The sequence below is a fragment of the Erinaceus europaeus genome, chromosome 14 (assembly GCF_950295315.1).
Source record: "Erinaceus europaeus chromosome 14, mEriEur2.1, whole genome shotgun sequence".
Taxonomy (NCBI): domain Eukaryota; kingdom Metazoa; phylum Chordata; class Mammalia; order Eulipotyphla; family Erinaceidae; genus Erinaceus; species Erinaceus europaeus.
Window position 1 is genome coordinate 1,692,482 of NC_080175.1, and position 15,365 is coordinate 1,707,846.

Sequence of the window (15,365 nt, forward strand, 5' to 3'; positions counted from 1 at the left end):
GTGTTTGTCTGTCCCACTGCCATTCCCCATCCTCCCGCTGCTGGCTAGTCAGCTCACACTTGCCAGTAGCGGCTCCTGGTCTACTTTCCAGCCTCCTGGTGTCTCTGAGAATGTTCTTCCCTGCAGCTGGTGTGTGGACTGAAGGCCACATGCATGCCATGGACACCTGTGTTGTGTGGCAACTGTGCTAGGTCTCAGGAAGACAGAATTTCTCCAGCCAGCACAAACTTTGCAGCCCTTGCCTTAAGGACTAGTGAAAACATGCAGATGAAGTGGTTGCCACCTGATAATGACACAGTGGGTAGACGATTTAGCGGGGGCCAAATACTTATTTCTATGAGAATTCTGCAGCAGTGGTCATCTCTTACCTTGTCTTTATTATTGCAGACAAGTCTGTCAACTGCCCGGTTTATTCCAAGATACCTGTTATAGGGCGGAGTGGGATACCTGTTATCTTGGAATTCTACCTCTTTTTTATGATTATTATTTCACTGACTAGAGACCGAGAGAAGAGCAGAAGAGATAGCATGATGGTTATGCAAAGAGATGGTTATCTTTGGTTAACCAGAGATGGTTATGCAAAGACTCTTATGTCTAAGGCTTCGAAGTCCCAGGCTCAATCTCCTGTATAAGCCAGAGCTGAGCAGTGCTCTGGTAAAAATAAAACAAAGAAAACTTAAGGGGTCAGGCGGCAGCACAGTGGGTTAAGCTCACATGGCATGAAGGTCAAGAACTGGCACAGGGTCCTGATTTGAGCCCCTGGCTCCCCACCTGCAGGGGGATCGCTTCACAGGTGTTGAAGCAGGTCTGCGGGTATCTTGTCTTTCTCTCCCCCTCTGTCTCCTACTCCTCTCTTGATTTCTCTCTGTCCTATCCAACAACAACAACGGCAATGAAACAAAAACAATAATAACAACAAGGACAACAAAAATGGGGGGGGGGCTTCCAGGAGCAGTGGATTTATAGTGTAGGCACCAAGCCCCAGCAATAACCATGGGGGCAAAAAAAAAAAACCTTAGAAAAGGAAGACACTGAGAGAAATCAAGGGGTAAAAGGATGATAATATAGGGGGGAAAGAGAGAGAGACACCTGCAGCACAGCTTCACCACTTGTGAAGCTTTCCCCTGCACATGGGGACAAGGGACTTGAACCCAGGTCCTTGCACATGGTAACATGCACTCAACCAGGTGAGCCACACCCAGCCTCCTGAATTCTATCTCTTTTCAAAAGGAAATTTTCCAGCTAAGCAACTAACAAAATAACAAACCTGCCAAAACATTTAATAGGACTGCATATGAGTTGTGTATTCCAATAAAAGCAAAATGGGGGGGGGGGGTCGGGCGGTAGTGCGGCAGGCTAAGCACATGTGGCACAAAGCCCAAGGACCAGCCTCAGGATCCCCGTTCAAGCCCCCAGCTCCCCACCTGCAGGGGAGTCGCTTCATAGGCAGGTGAAGCAGGTCTGCAGGTGTCTGTCTTTCTCTCCCCCTCTCTGTCTTCCCCTCCTCTCTCCATTCCTCTCTGTCCTATCCAACAATGAACTACATCATCAACATCAATAATAACCACAACAAGGCTACAACAACAAGGGCAACAAAAGGTGGAAAAGACAGCCTCCAGGAGCAGTGGATTCATAGTGCAGGCACTTAGCCCCAGCAGTAACCCTGGAGGCAAAAATAAATAAATAAATAAAATAAATAGCAAAATGGACCCAGACATTTTGTAGAGAAAAAAAAAAAAAAACCCTGATTACAGTCTGATTTTATTTCTTTGGAAGTATTACTGCTTTTTCCCTAAGATGTGTGATTTCTCCCACCTTGAAACTGCCGTTCATTCTGCCTGGCACCCAGGAAACCCTTTGCTCCTTCACTGAGAAGCCTGGCGCCTGTGCTTGTTCTCCCTGAAGAGCCCCAGGACTCACACACTGGACCTACGGCCAATCCGGGCCTCCTGCCTTCTCCTCTGTCACGCTGTGGACTTCTCCCTCTAGAAGAGGGTCGCTGAGTCGTCACTCACTGGATAGCTTCGTCACAGCACACAGCTCTAGGTCGGTACACAGTCCGTCGGGGTCCTCCTGTTTCTCAGAAATGTCAGTCCTGATCTCACAGGTGTGATGCCATCTGCAAACTTGAAGATTTCTGGACATTTTGTATCCCTTGCTGTTGCTACAAATGGAAAGGCATGTGCTGGAAACTTTGATTCTCTTGTCAAAAGTGACTGTCTCCTGCCCATCTACAGAGAGGAAGGTTCCTCTGCGCGCCCTGCTCACATCCGGTGTCTTCTGTCACTCACAGATACTGTAAGACAAAGTAAAGCGGGCTCAGCCTCCCAGGGTGGGCTCTCCCCTGTCTGAGGGGTACCCTCCTCGAGTGGATTGGGACTCTGCCCATCGCCCACAGATGAGGCCCCGTTCTCAGCCTGGCATGACTGCTAGGGGATCCCCGTGTGCTCCCCAACCTCCTGAGATGCCAGGCGCCCTGCTCAGTCCCATCCTTTGAGGGCAGCTCTGCGGAGTCTTTTTCAGCAAGTCTGCCCAAAGCTCATCCTCTATGCTTCTGTCCAAAAGAGCCGGCCTGCCCTTCCTTTCACCTGGAGGCTTGGGACAGTTTATGGCAGAAGGGGGGGGGGGGTTTTGAGGGTGAGGAGTCAGGCTCCCAGGCCAGCTCTCTGGCACCCGTGGGTGGGGTGTCTAATTGGACATGCTAAGTTGTTAAGAGCAAGTTCGAGGGGATATAATTGTGCAGGTCTCCATGTGGACGTCAGAGCCTCCCCAGGGGCCTGTCCTGTCTGCAGCTGGGCCTGGCTTATCACACGCACACAGACACACACACACACTCACACACACACACAGACACACACACACTCACACACACACACACACATACACACACACTCACACACACTCACACTCACACACACACACAGACACACACTCACACACACACAGACACACACACACTCACACACACACACAGACACACACTCACACACACACAGACACACACACACTCACACACACACTCACACACACACACAGACACACACACACACTCACACACACACATTGACACACACAGACACACACACTCACACTCACACACACAGACACACACACTCACACACACACACTCACACACACATTGACACACACAGACACACACACACATACACACACACTCACACTCACACACACAGACACACACACACTCACACACACACATTGACACACACAGACACACACACACTCACACTCACACTCACACACACTCACACACACACATTGACACACACAGACACACACACTCACACATACACTCACACACATACACGTAGTGAGACACACACACTCACACACACACACTCACACACACTCACACACACACTCACACACACACACTCACACACAGACACACACTCCCACTCACACATACACTCACACACATACACGTAGTGAGACACACACACTCACACACACACTCACACACTCACACTCACACACAGACACACACACACTCACACACACACACAGACACACACACTCACACTCACACACACAATCACACACACACTCACACACACACACACACACACAGACACACACACTCACACTCACACACACAATCACACACACACTCACACACACACACTCACACACACATACACACACACTCACACACACTCACACACACTCACACTCACACACACACAGACACACACACTCACACACACAGACACACACACACTCACACACACACTCACACTCACACACACACAGACACACACACACACTCACACACACACATTGACACACACAGACACACACACTCACACTCACACACACAGACACACACACACTCACACACACACTCACACACACATTGACACACACAGACACACACACACACATACACACACACTCACACTCACACACACACAGACACACACACTCACACACACACATTGACACACACAGACACACACACACTCACACTCACACTCACACACACACACTCACACACACACATTGACACACACAGACACACACACTCACACATACACTCACACACATACACGTAGTGAGACACACACACTCACACACACACTCACACACAGACACACACACTCACACACACTCACACACACACACTCACACACAGACACACACTCCCACTCACACATACACTCACACACATACACGTAGTGAGACACACACACTCACACACACACTCACACACTCACACTCACACACAGACACACACACACTCACACACACACAGACACACACACTCACACTCACACACACAATCACACACACACTCACACACACACACTCATACACACACACAGACACACACACACTCACACACACACACAGACACACACACTCACACACACACTCACACACTCACACTCACACACAGACACACACACACACACTCACACTCACACACACACAGGCACACACACACTCACACTCACACACACACTCCCACTCACACACACTCACACACACAGAGACACACTCACACACACACACTCACACACACACACACTCACACACACACACTCCCACTCACACACACACTCACACACACACACACTCACACACACACACACACTCCCACTCACACACACACTCACACACACACACTCACACACACACACACACACACTCACACACACACACTCCCACTCACACACACACTCACACACACACACACACACACTCCCACTCACACACACACTCACACACACACACACACACTCACACACACACACACACACTCACACACACACACACTCACACACACTCACACACACACACACACACACTCACACACACACACTCCCACTCACACTCACACACACACTCACACACACACACACACGTAGTGAGAACACTCCTTCCCTGCGTAGAAAGAACAATGAAGGGGCTGGGCAGTGGTGCCAAGGGTCAAGCTCACCCATGACCAAGAGTGAGGACCTGAGTTCAAGCTGCATTTCCCACCACAGGAGGGGTGCTTCATAATGACGCAGGGCTACAGGCTTCTCTCTTCCTCTCTTCCTCTCTGTCTCCCCTTCCCCTCTCAATCGCTGTCCTATCAAATAATTTTTACAAAAGAAAAAATGGCCTTTGGGAGTGGTGGATTTGTCATGCAGGCACAGAGTCCCAGCAATAACCCTGAGAGTAGAAAGAGAGAGAGAGAGAGAGAGAGAGAGAGAAAGAAAGAAGTAAAAAAGGAAGAAAGGAAGGGAGGGGAGAAGGGAAGGAGGGAGGGAGGAAGGAAGGAAAGAATGCGGAAAGCCTGCAGTGACGGCCATGGAGGGGCAGCTGGCAAAAAGCAGAAGCCTCCAGGAAGCCCCAGGTGGAGGCTGAGGCAGGGCTGAGTTAGACCTCAATGGTAAGTTTAAGGGTTTTTTTTTTTAATATATATATTTATTTTCCCTTTTGTTGCCCTTGTTGTTTTATTGTTGTGGTTATTATTGTTGTTGTTACTGATGTCGTTGTTGTTGGATAGGACAGAGAGAAATGGAGAGAGGAGGGGAAGACAGAGAGGGGGAGAGAAAGACAGACACCTGCAGACCTGCTTCACCGCCTGTGAAACGACTCCCCTGCAGGTGGGGAGCCGGGGGCTCGAACCGGGATCCTTATACCGGTCCTTGTGCTTTGTGCCATGTGTATTTAACCCGCTGCGCTACCGCCCGACCCCCCCCCCTTGCTTTCTGTTGGCCTGACACCAGGGTACAGACCCAGAGAGGCAGAATGGGGAGACAGAAAGATGGAGGGGAACCCACCCCAGGGGCTTTCTTTCTTTCTAATTTTTTTTTAGTTATATAGGACAAAGAGAAATTGAGAAAGGAGAGGGAGGCAGATAGAGAGAGAAAGAGAGACACCTAGACCTGTCCTCACCAGTCCCCAGGCCTCTCCATTCACGGCCCTCTCCCCTCACCCTCACCACCCCGGGCAGGGCAGGGGAGTCACCGCCCCTTGCAGCCCTGGATGTGAAGACAGACTGCTCTGCGTCCCAGAGGGCCCCCACCCCTCCCATGGGGGAGTAGCCCAGGGCAGCACCCACGGGGACCCCACCTTGTCCCCAACCTGGGAAATCAGGACAGCGGGAGTGGGCAGCTCTCTGAGGCGGGGCTCCGGTCCAATGTGGCTTCCCCAGATCCCCGTGCTCCTGGAGGAGCCAGTACCACCCTGCATCCATCCCCCTGGTGCTTGTGGGGAGGACCAGCCTGCTCAGGACCTCTCTGGGGAGGACCGTGCTTGCTGGGTGCTCTTAGGGAGAACCAGTGTTGCCTGTGGCAAATGGAGTTCCTATCTCTGGCCCTGGCCCCAACGTCCACACCCCAGAGGGAGTAACACAGCTTCCTCTAGACTCTCCACAGCACCCCAAGACCAGGAGGCGAGGAGATCCTAATCCCTCCTGCCTTTGCCCTATTTACTCTCTCTCTCTCTGTCTGTCTCTGTCTGTCTGTCTCTCTCTGTCTCTCTGTCTCCCTCCCTCCATCTCTCTCTCCCACTCTGTCTCTGCCCTTCTCTCACTCCTTTTTCTCACCTTCTCTCTCTCTTCCTTTCTTCCAACACAGCCCTCTTTCTTTCCCTCTCTCTCTACCTCCTCTCTTCATTTTTCTTCCTCTCTCCTTCTCTCCCTCCTCTCCCCATCTCTCTCCTTTCTTTCTCCCTCTGCCTCTCTTTCTCTTTGTATCTCTCTCTTCCTCTCTCTTTCTCTCCCCCCTTTCTCTCTCTCACTGTCTCTTTCTCTCTCTCCCCTCCCTCTCTCTTTCTACCTCTCTTTTCTCTCTTTCTTTCCTTCTTCCTCTCCCTCCCCCTCTCCCCCTCCCTCTCTCCCAGGCCAGAGCCCACTTGGCGGGGCTGACAGGCTGGCGTGGAGCACGGGCACGTCTACAGTAAGTGGAGCTGGCGGCGGTGGCTCGGGGCTTGCCATCGATCCCCCTAATGAGGAGCGGCCAGCAGCTGCGGCTGAGGGCAGGTGTGCAGGATTAGCACCCCAAGGGGCTGGCGGGCTGGCTGGCCAAGCCCTGGGGCAAGGATGTACTTGAGAGGTCACTGAATCCAAAGGGGGGAGCAGCCCCCAACCCCAGAGAAGTGGGGCTCTGCGTCCCCCTCCCAGCTGAACTGCCAGCGCCCTCAGGAGCCTCCCCCCCCCCCCCCCCGCTCCCTAGGCCTCACCAGAGGTGCAGTCCCCCACACGTTGAGGGGCCCTGGCACGGGCACTGGGTGGCTGGGGTCTGAGCATGTGAACCCAAGAAGGCCAGACCTCTGGGTCCCTGATGGCCCCTTGGACCCTTGGCCACTGGCAGCGACTTACCTGGACCCGGCTGCTGTGTGACCCGCATTGGTGGCTGTGTGGTTCCTGGGCTTCCTGTCACCCACCTCGGAGATGAGAGCTGAGTGATGGGCAGAGGTGGGACTGGGGACCTTCTGGGGCCCGCTCCCCGCAGACCTTCCAGGACACTCCAGGCCGCACGTCCGAGCAGAAGGGGACCCATGGATTCTGGAGAAGATTAAAGACAGAGGCTGGCCAGGGCCTTCAGGGCCTTCAGGGAGTGTGACAGTGACAGCAAAAGGCAGGACAACTTGGGGGAGGGTTTCCTTTGTCTTCATGCTATAAATAGACAATTTTACTGCTAGCCTACAAGCACTTCACAAGTATAGGTAGTGGGGGTGGCCACTCGCAATTCAGACAAATCAATTCTCGGGGCTTCCAGTGTTCAAAGGCAGCGTCTTTGACCAGGTTCTGTTGGCTCAGGAACCAGAGGATAGGGGATGAGAGCTGGGAAAATAGGACAGAGATGCCACCTCCCTCAGTCACAGGAGCTACTGCCTGCAGGGGGTGGGGAGGTAGGTCCTGGGAAAGGAGACCCCACCTCCATCCAAATGCTCCCAGCCCCTCTGCTCACACCAGCCTCTGGGAGAGGGGCCGGAGACCAAGGCAGACTGGGAAACCCCTGGGCTGGGAAGCCCATAATGTGATGTTCACAAGAAGGGGTGGCCGTTCAGGGTGGGGGGAGTAATCTGCTCTCAGCGCCCAGTGTGGTGATGTCCACCACTTACATTTGCGAGAATGAGGGTGGCCAGGTGGTCAGAACGGGGACAGAGACAGCGACAGCTTGTGAAGACAGCTGTGCTTGGGGAGGCATTTGCTCCTGTTGCCCCACTCCCCAGTTACTCGGCATTCTGCTGAGCGGCCTTGTTCCAGCCCAGTGTCAGATGCCCCTGGACACACCAGGAAGCGGGTCTTGGGAGCCTGGGGAAATATCTCAGCTGCCAGAGAGCTGGACTGGCATACTCAAGGCTCCTAGTTCTAAGCCCAGGTGCCAGAGTGCTGCACTGGCTTCTCTCTCTCTCTCTGTGTGTGTGTGTGTGTGTGTGTGTGTGTGTGTGTGTGTCTGTCTGTCTGTCTGTCTGTCTGTCTGTCTATCTGTCTCTGTCTCTCCCTCTCTCTATCTCTCTCCCTCTCTCTATCTCTCTCCCTCTCTCTCTCCCTTCTTCTTCTAGCGTTTGGCCTTCTTCCATAGCCAGTCAACAGCGTCAGGTTGAAAGCTGTCAGGAGCTGCTTGTTGCTGGCTTTGAAAGTGACTGGGATCCATGTGGATTCAGTCGGCTAGGAAGGATCGTCAGTTTCCCCAATGAATGGGGACTCACGGGATGCACCACGAGAAGGTCGATCCAATGCATCCCTCTCTCCCTCTCTCTCTCTCTCTCTGCCTCCAGGGTTATTGCCAGGGCTCGGTACCAGCACTATAAATCCACTGCTCCTGGTGGCCATTTTTTCCATTTTATTGGATAGGACAGAGGAAAATTGGGAGGGGGGAGATAGGGAGAGCAACAGAGAGACATCTGCAGACCTGTTTCACCGCTCATGAAGCTTTCCCCCTGCAGGTAGGGAGTGGGGGCTCGAACCCAGATCCTTGTGCAGGTTCTTGTGCTTAGTACAGTGTGAGATTAACCAGGTGTGCTGCTGCCCAGTCCCCTGTCTTTTACTCTCTTCCCATCTCTTTCCACCAAAATGAAAACTCACCGCCTAAGCACAGAGGGTTGGATGAAATGGCAGAGCAGGTTCATGCTTAAAGGGCAAGAGTAGCTGTGGTGCGAGCGGGGGGCCTCAAGGGCAGTCACGCCACGAGGGTGCTGTCCGTCCGTGAGGAGTCCCGTCCGGCAGAGGCCAGGGATCCCCGGGCAGGGCCGCCGCTGTCTGTCCCCATTGGAGCTCAACTTCTGCCACTCTGGGGGCTACAGGTGGGGGCTTCGGACTCTAGCCGCCACTTAGCAGAGAGCAGGTGCGGTGAGGGCGAGAATGAGGAAGTGGACCCACTGCAGGTCCTCCCAGGGGGAGCAGCAGCTGGGGAAGGTGCCCCTGGATGGAAACCTCTCCATCTGCCTCCTTCTGAACATGCAACCAGGTCTCTGGCCCCAGAAACCTGGAATTTTAGGGTTCAGGTCTGCATTCCCAGGAGAGACCTCTTGGGTGTCCATTCCAGGGCCACAAACGCGCAGAGAGAGGTCAGATCTCATCTGCGGGAGCTCAGAGGGACACTGAGCACTGTCCTCCACTCTCAGGCCACAGAAACCACAGGCCACCTGGACAGAGGACACCCCGTGCCACCGCCAAGGCACTGAGGTTCCCGGATGTCTGCGGGACCTGGTCTGGTCTGTAGCGGATACCCAGCTTGACACCTGCAGGGGGTGAGTGGGTACACCTGGTTAAGTGCACATGTTACCAAGCGCAAGATCCCAGGTTCAAGTCCCCTGCTCACCACATGCAGGAGGGATGCTTCACAAATGGTGAAGCAGGTTTGCAAGTGTCTATCTTGATCTCCCTCTCTCTTTCTCTCCATCCTCACTCAATTACTTTCTGTCCTATCTAATAAAAGATATAGAAGGGGGGAAGAAAGAAGAAAAAATGGCCACCAACAGAGGTAGATTCATAGTGACAGCACCAAGTCTCAGCAATAACCCTGGAGACAGAGGAAGGAAGGAAGGAAGGAAGGAAGGAAGGAAGGAAGGAAGGAAGGAAGAAAGAGAGAGAGAGAGAGAAAAAGAAAGAAAGAAAGAAAGAAAGAGAGAGAAAAAGAAAGAAATAAAAAGAGAGAGAGAAAGAAAGAAAGAAAGAGAGAGAGAAAAAGAAAGAAAGAGAGAGAGAAAGAAAGAAAGAGAGAGAGAAAGAAAGAAAGAGAGAGAAAGAAAGAAAGAGAGAGAGAGAGAAAGAAAGAAAGAGAGAGAAAGAAAGAGAGAGAAAGAAAGAAAGAAAGAAAGAGAGAGAGAAAAAGAAAGAAAGAGAGAGAGAGAAAGAAAGAGAGAGAGAGAAAGAAAGAGAGAGAAAGAAAGAAAGAAAGAAAGAGAAAGAAAGAGAGAGAGAGAAAAAGAAAGAAAGAAAGAGAGAGAGAGAAAGAAAGAAAGAAAGAGAGAGAAAGAAAGAAAGAAAGAGAGAGAGAAAAAGAAAGAAAGAAAGAGAGAGAGAAAGAAAGAAAGAAAGAAAGAGAAAGAAAGAGAGAGAGAGAAAGAAAGAGAGAGAGAGAAAGAAAGAAAGAAAGAGAGAGAGAAAGAAAGAGAGAGAAAGAAAGAAAGAGAGAGAAAAAGAAAGAAATAAAAAGAGAGAGAGAAAGAAAGAAAGAAAGAGAGAGAGAAAGAAAGAGAGAGAAAGAAAGAGAGAGAGAGAAAGAAAGAGAGAGAGAGAAAGAAAGAAAGAAAGAGAGAGAGAAAGAAAGAGAGAGAAAGAAAGAAAGAAAGAAAGAGAGAGAGAAAAAGAAAGAAAGAGAGAGAGAGAAAAAAGAGAGAGAGAGAAAGAAAGAGAGAGAAAGAAAGAAAGAAAGAAAGAGAAAGAAAGAGAGAGAGAGAAAAAGAAAGAAAGAAAGAGAGAGAGAGAAAGAAAGAAAGAAAGAGAGAGAAAGAAAGAGAGAGAGAGAAAGAAAGAAAGAGAGAGAGAGAAAGAAAGAAAGAAAGAGAGAGAGAAAGAAAGAGAGAGAGAGAGAAAGAAAGGAAGGAAGGAAGGAAGGAAGGAAGGAAGGAAGAAAGAAAGAAAGAAAGAAAGAAAGAAAAGAAAGAAAGAAAGTCAGGCGGTAGCGCATCGGCTTGGTTAAGTGCAGGTGGCGCAAAGCCCAAAGACTGGCGTAAGGATCCCGGTTCGAGCCCCCGGCTCCCCACCTGCAGGGAGGGATCACTTCCCAGGCGGTGAGGCAGGTCTGCAGGTGTCTGTCTTTCTCTCCCCCTCTCTGTCTTCCCCTCCTCTCTCCATTTCTCTCTGTCCTATCCAACAATGACAACAATAACTACAACAATAAAACAATAAGGGCAACAAAAGGGAATAAGTAAATATTTTTAAAATTTTAAAAAAGAAAGAAAAGAAGGAAAAAAGGGAGGGAGAAGGAAAGAAAGAGTCAATGGAGGGAGGGAGAGAGGGAGGGAGAGATAAAGACCAGGTGGCGGCACACCTGGCTAAGCACTCACATCACAGGGCACAGGGACCCAGGTTCAAGCCCTCGGTCCCCACCTGCAGGGGGAAAGCTTCACGAGTGGTGAAGCAGGTCTGTCTCTCTCCCTCTCTACCTCCCTCTCCCCTCTCAACGTCTCTCTGTCTCTAGCCAATAATAAAAATTTAAAAAGAAAGGATGGTGGAGAAAGGAGGGGCATTTCAGCTCTCTGCAGTCCACGGAGCTCCCTGCTAGTGTCCCTGGCGCTGTCGCCTGTGGCGCCAGGACCCTGACCCAGGGTCTCGCGTGCGTGAAGGCCTGCTCACCCCTGCTGAGTACCCGCCCGCCTCTAGGTTTCTGCGGCCTCACCTTTCAAGAAACGCCTGCTTCACTGAAATCCTGAACACCTGGCAATGAAGTAACAGTAAAACAAGCACAGACTGAGGGCCTGTTCTGTGCGCTCTGACCCATCTAGTCACCAGAATAGCAGTAGGGGCTGTGCAGGGGCACACCCAGTTAAGCACACATGTCACAAAGCACAGGGACCAGAGTTCAAGACCTGCATCCCCACGTGTAAGCCAGAGGCTTCATGAGCAGTGAAACAGGGGTGCAGGAGTCTTTCTTCCTCTCTCCCTTTCTGTCTCTCCCTCCCCTCTCAACTGCCCTCTGTCTCTATCCAATGCATAAAATAAATACATAAATAAATAATTTTCTTAAATAGTACGATGAGCAATGTATAATTCTCAGGGGGGAAATTCAGACTCAGGAATTGGAAGCACCTGTCTGGGTGCTGAGCTGTGAGATTCTGAGACCAGGGGTGGGGTGGGGAGGGTGGGCCATGGTGCATTGAAAGAGGCTACAGGGCAGGGCCCACGGTCAGGGTCACTGAGCCAGGCCGAGCCTTCCTATTCCATGTGCCGAGACTTCCAGGAGTCCCGGTTCAGTCCCAGTCCGCCAACCTTCGTCAGGATGCACTATATACACTGGAAATTTGGCCAGAGCACAGCAAGGACAGAAAAATCACCACTTTCCACCCTGCAGGAGAAGGTCAATGATTTGTGAAGGCACGCCATTCTGTTCCGTCAGTCCTGCACACCCGAGTCAGTGCGTGTGAGAAGGCTGACAGGCCGGGAGCACAGAGAGGGGAGAGGGACTGGTGATTCCATGTGAGGTCACTGCAGGGTAGCAGCCAGCAAGCAAGCGGGATGAGCTCACACAGGTGTCGGACGCCACCGCCTCCCTGACACACGTTCCTTCACAACTATCTCCTGGAGCCCTGTCACGGGAGACGCAGACAGGTCCCCCCACCCTGACCCTGCAGGCGAGCTCCAAGGAGACCCCAGCCAAGCAAGTGCTAACTGCGGCTCTGAAGCCCTGTGGTCTCACGGTCTTCCATGAAAAGCCGAGCTCAGATCAATGAAGAATCAAAGGCCAGATCATAAGCGTTCAAAGGTCTCGCTCTTGAGGAACTGGGAAGTCAGCATAGCAGATAAAACCTGTTGCCTTTCCATGTGGGGAGATCTTGGCAGAGCCATGGGGGAAGACCACCAGACCAGTGGAGCCCTATAGATGGTGGGATAGTGTCTTGGTCTCTCCCTATCCGTCCCTCTCAAGAATGTAAATAAAAGGGGGGGACAGGCCTGAGAGATTCCCCAGTGGAGAAAGCTTGCACATGACATGTGTTTAATCCCAGCACATAGTGTGTTGTTTTTTTTAATATTGTATTTGTTTGTTTGGTTTGGATAGAGACAGAGAGAAATTAAGAGTGATGGGAAGGATAAGGGTAGAAAGAGAGGGCAGGTGGTAGCTTACCTGGTTAAGCACACGCATTACAATGCACGGGACTGGGGTTCAAGTCCCTGGTCCCCACCTGCAGGGGGAAAGCTTCAGGAGTGGTGAAGCAGGGCTGCAGGTGTCTGTCTCTCTCCCTATCTACCCCTCCCCTCTCAATTTCCCTTTTTCTCTATCAATAATAAATAAATAAATAAGATTAAATAAAAGAAGAAAAATAAAGCCTTAAAATAATTTTAAAAGAGACAGAGATAGGAAAAAAGAGATACCTGCAGCGCTGCTTAACCGCTTGTGAAAGAAACTCCCCTTTGTAGCTATGGTATGGAGTCTTGAACCCAGGTTCTTATGCAGAGTGATATGTGCACTCTTAAACAGATATGCCACTACCTGACAACCCGTTCAAAAATTATTTTTAAATAAAATAACCGGGCTGGTTAAGCACTCACAGTCCAGTGACAAGGACCTAGGTTCAAGCCCCTGTTCCCTACCAGTAGGGGGGAAGTTTCAGGAGTGGTGAAGCAGGGCTGTCTCTCTCTCCCTCCCTCTCTACCTCCCTCTCCCCTCTCAATTTCTCTCTGTCTCTATCCAATAATAAATAAATCAAAATATTTATTAATTTGTTTTTATTTTTTAATATTTATTTCATGGGAGAGAGCCCAAAGCACTGTTTGCTTCTGGCTTACGATGGTGCTGTGGAGAGAACCTAGAGCCTCCGAGGAGTGGAGTGTTCAAATCCCAAGCTCCATCCACTATGTTGGGTTACCTCCCCAGCCCCCCAGAAAGTGTTGGCTGCAAAGACATGTTTGTGTCGGTGCCACTGCACTTGCTAACCCAGTGGCTCTGAGGGCCAGCAGGAACGGAAGTGCCACTCAGACCATCAGTGCAACCCGGCATCTGCCGTGGGAGCACGTACCAGCTGCCCCCAGTGTCGGGGCTGAGAACAGGGACTGCTCCGTGCACATTCTTTGTCATGTTTCTGATGACTGGTGCGAATCTGCAAGCATCTCAAGGTGAGAACTTCTTCTCTGAGAAACTGGCTTTCAGTGGCAGACTCTGAACCTCACACAAACCAGAGCCATCCAGGCTGACCAGGTGGCTGAGTCTCTCCCCGGTTGTAGTTTCACAGCTCAGAGATTACTTGGTTATTCTCTATATTACAATCTCTCTTTGCGTTTTTCCAGGTCACTCCTCCCAGATCTTCCTGTCGTTGGCTCTGGTTACCCCACAGAAGCTGCCCCAAAGGCAATCCAGACATGACCACACTCTGCTCAGGACTGGTCTTGAGGAAACTTCCATAGGTTGGAGTGTTTAGACCTAAAGAAAAAAAAAAAAGTAAAAGAGATAAAATGTAGAAGAAATTTGGCTTGAGGAATATTTCTTTCAGTTTATTTATGTCTTTATAAGAGAGAGAGTAAGAGAGACTAGAGCCAGCACTCAGACACCCAGGTGCTGTAGTCGGGGCTGGACCTGGGGCCTTCCCACTGCAGGACTCACATTCAGTTTGTGAAGACGTTTCCCTGGCAGCTGGGTTATCTTCTTTCCAGTCACAGAAATATGGCCAGTTTAGCTACTCTTTTATAAGATAGACGAGGTAGGTAGACAGACAGACAGACAGACAGACAGAGAGATAGGTAGATAAGACAGAGAGAAGTTGAACAGGGAGGGGGAAATAGAGAAGAGGGACAGAGAGGGCCAGGTAGTGGCGCACCTGGTTGAGCACACACATTACCGCTCATAAGGTCCTGGCTTGGCAAACGCTAGAAGAAGAAGGTCCTGGCTTCAAGCCCCGTTCCCCATGTGCAGCTTCACAAATGGTGAACCGGTGCTGTGGCTGTCTCTCTGTCTCTCTCCCTCTTAATCTCCCTCTCCCCTCTCAATTGCTCTCTGTCTCTATCCAAAATAAATAAAGATTTGTTAAAGAGAGAAAGAGACAGAGAGACACCTGCATCACTGCTTCACTACTGTGAAGTTTCCTCCCTACAGGTAGGGGGGTGCGGGGGCTTGAGCCTGGGTGCTGTGCATGGTAACGTGGGCTCAACGGGTATGCAGCTGCCGGAGCTGCACCCTTGGCAGGTCTTTCCACATCACCATCCTCCCTTCTCTTCCTCTGTCCTATCCTTCAGTCCCCAGTGTCTT

The 15,365-nt window shown here is 51.0% G+C and overlaps 1 long non-coding RNA gene across 1 annotated transcript in view; it reads right to left on the bottom strand.

Moving 5' to 3' along the window:
- Window positions 1-13,899: 13,899 nt before the first annotated feature.
- Window positions 13,900-15,365, bottom strand: part of LOC132532712 (uncharacterized) — a 4,183-nt gene continuing 2,717 nt past the window's right edge. Inside the window, exon 3 of the long non-coding RNA XR_009544606.1 lies at window positions 13,900-14,543. This is a non-coding gene — a long non-coding RNA (uncharacterized LOC132532712). The remainder of the gene's footprint in view (window positions 14,544-15,365) is intronic.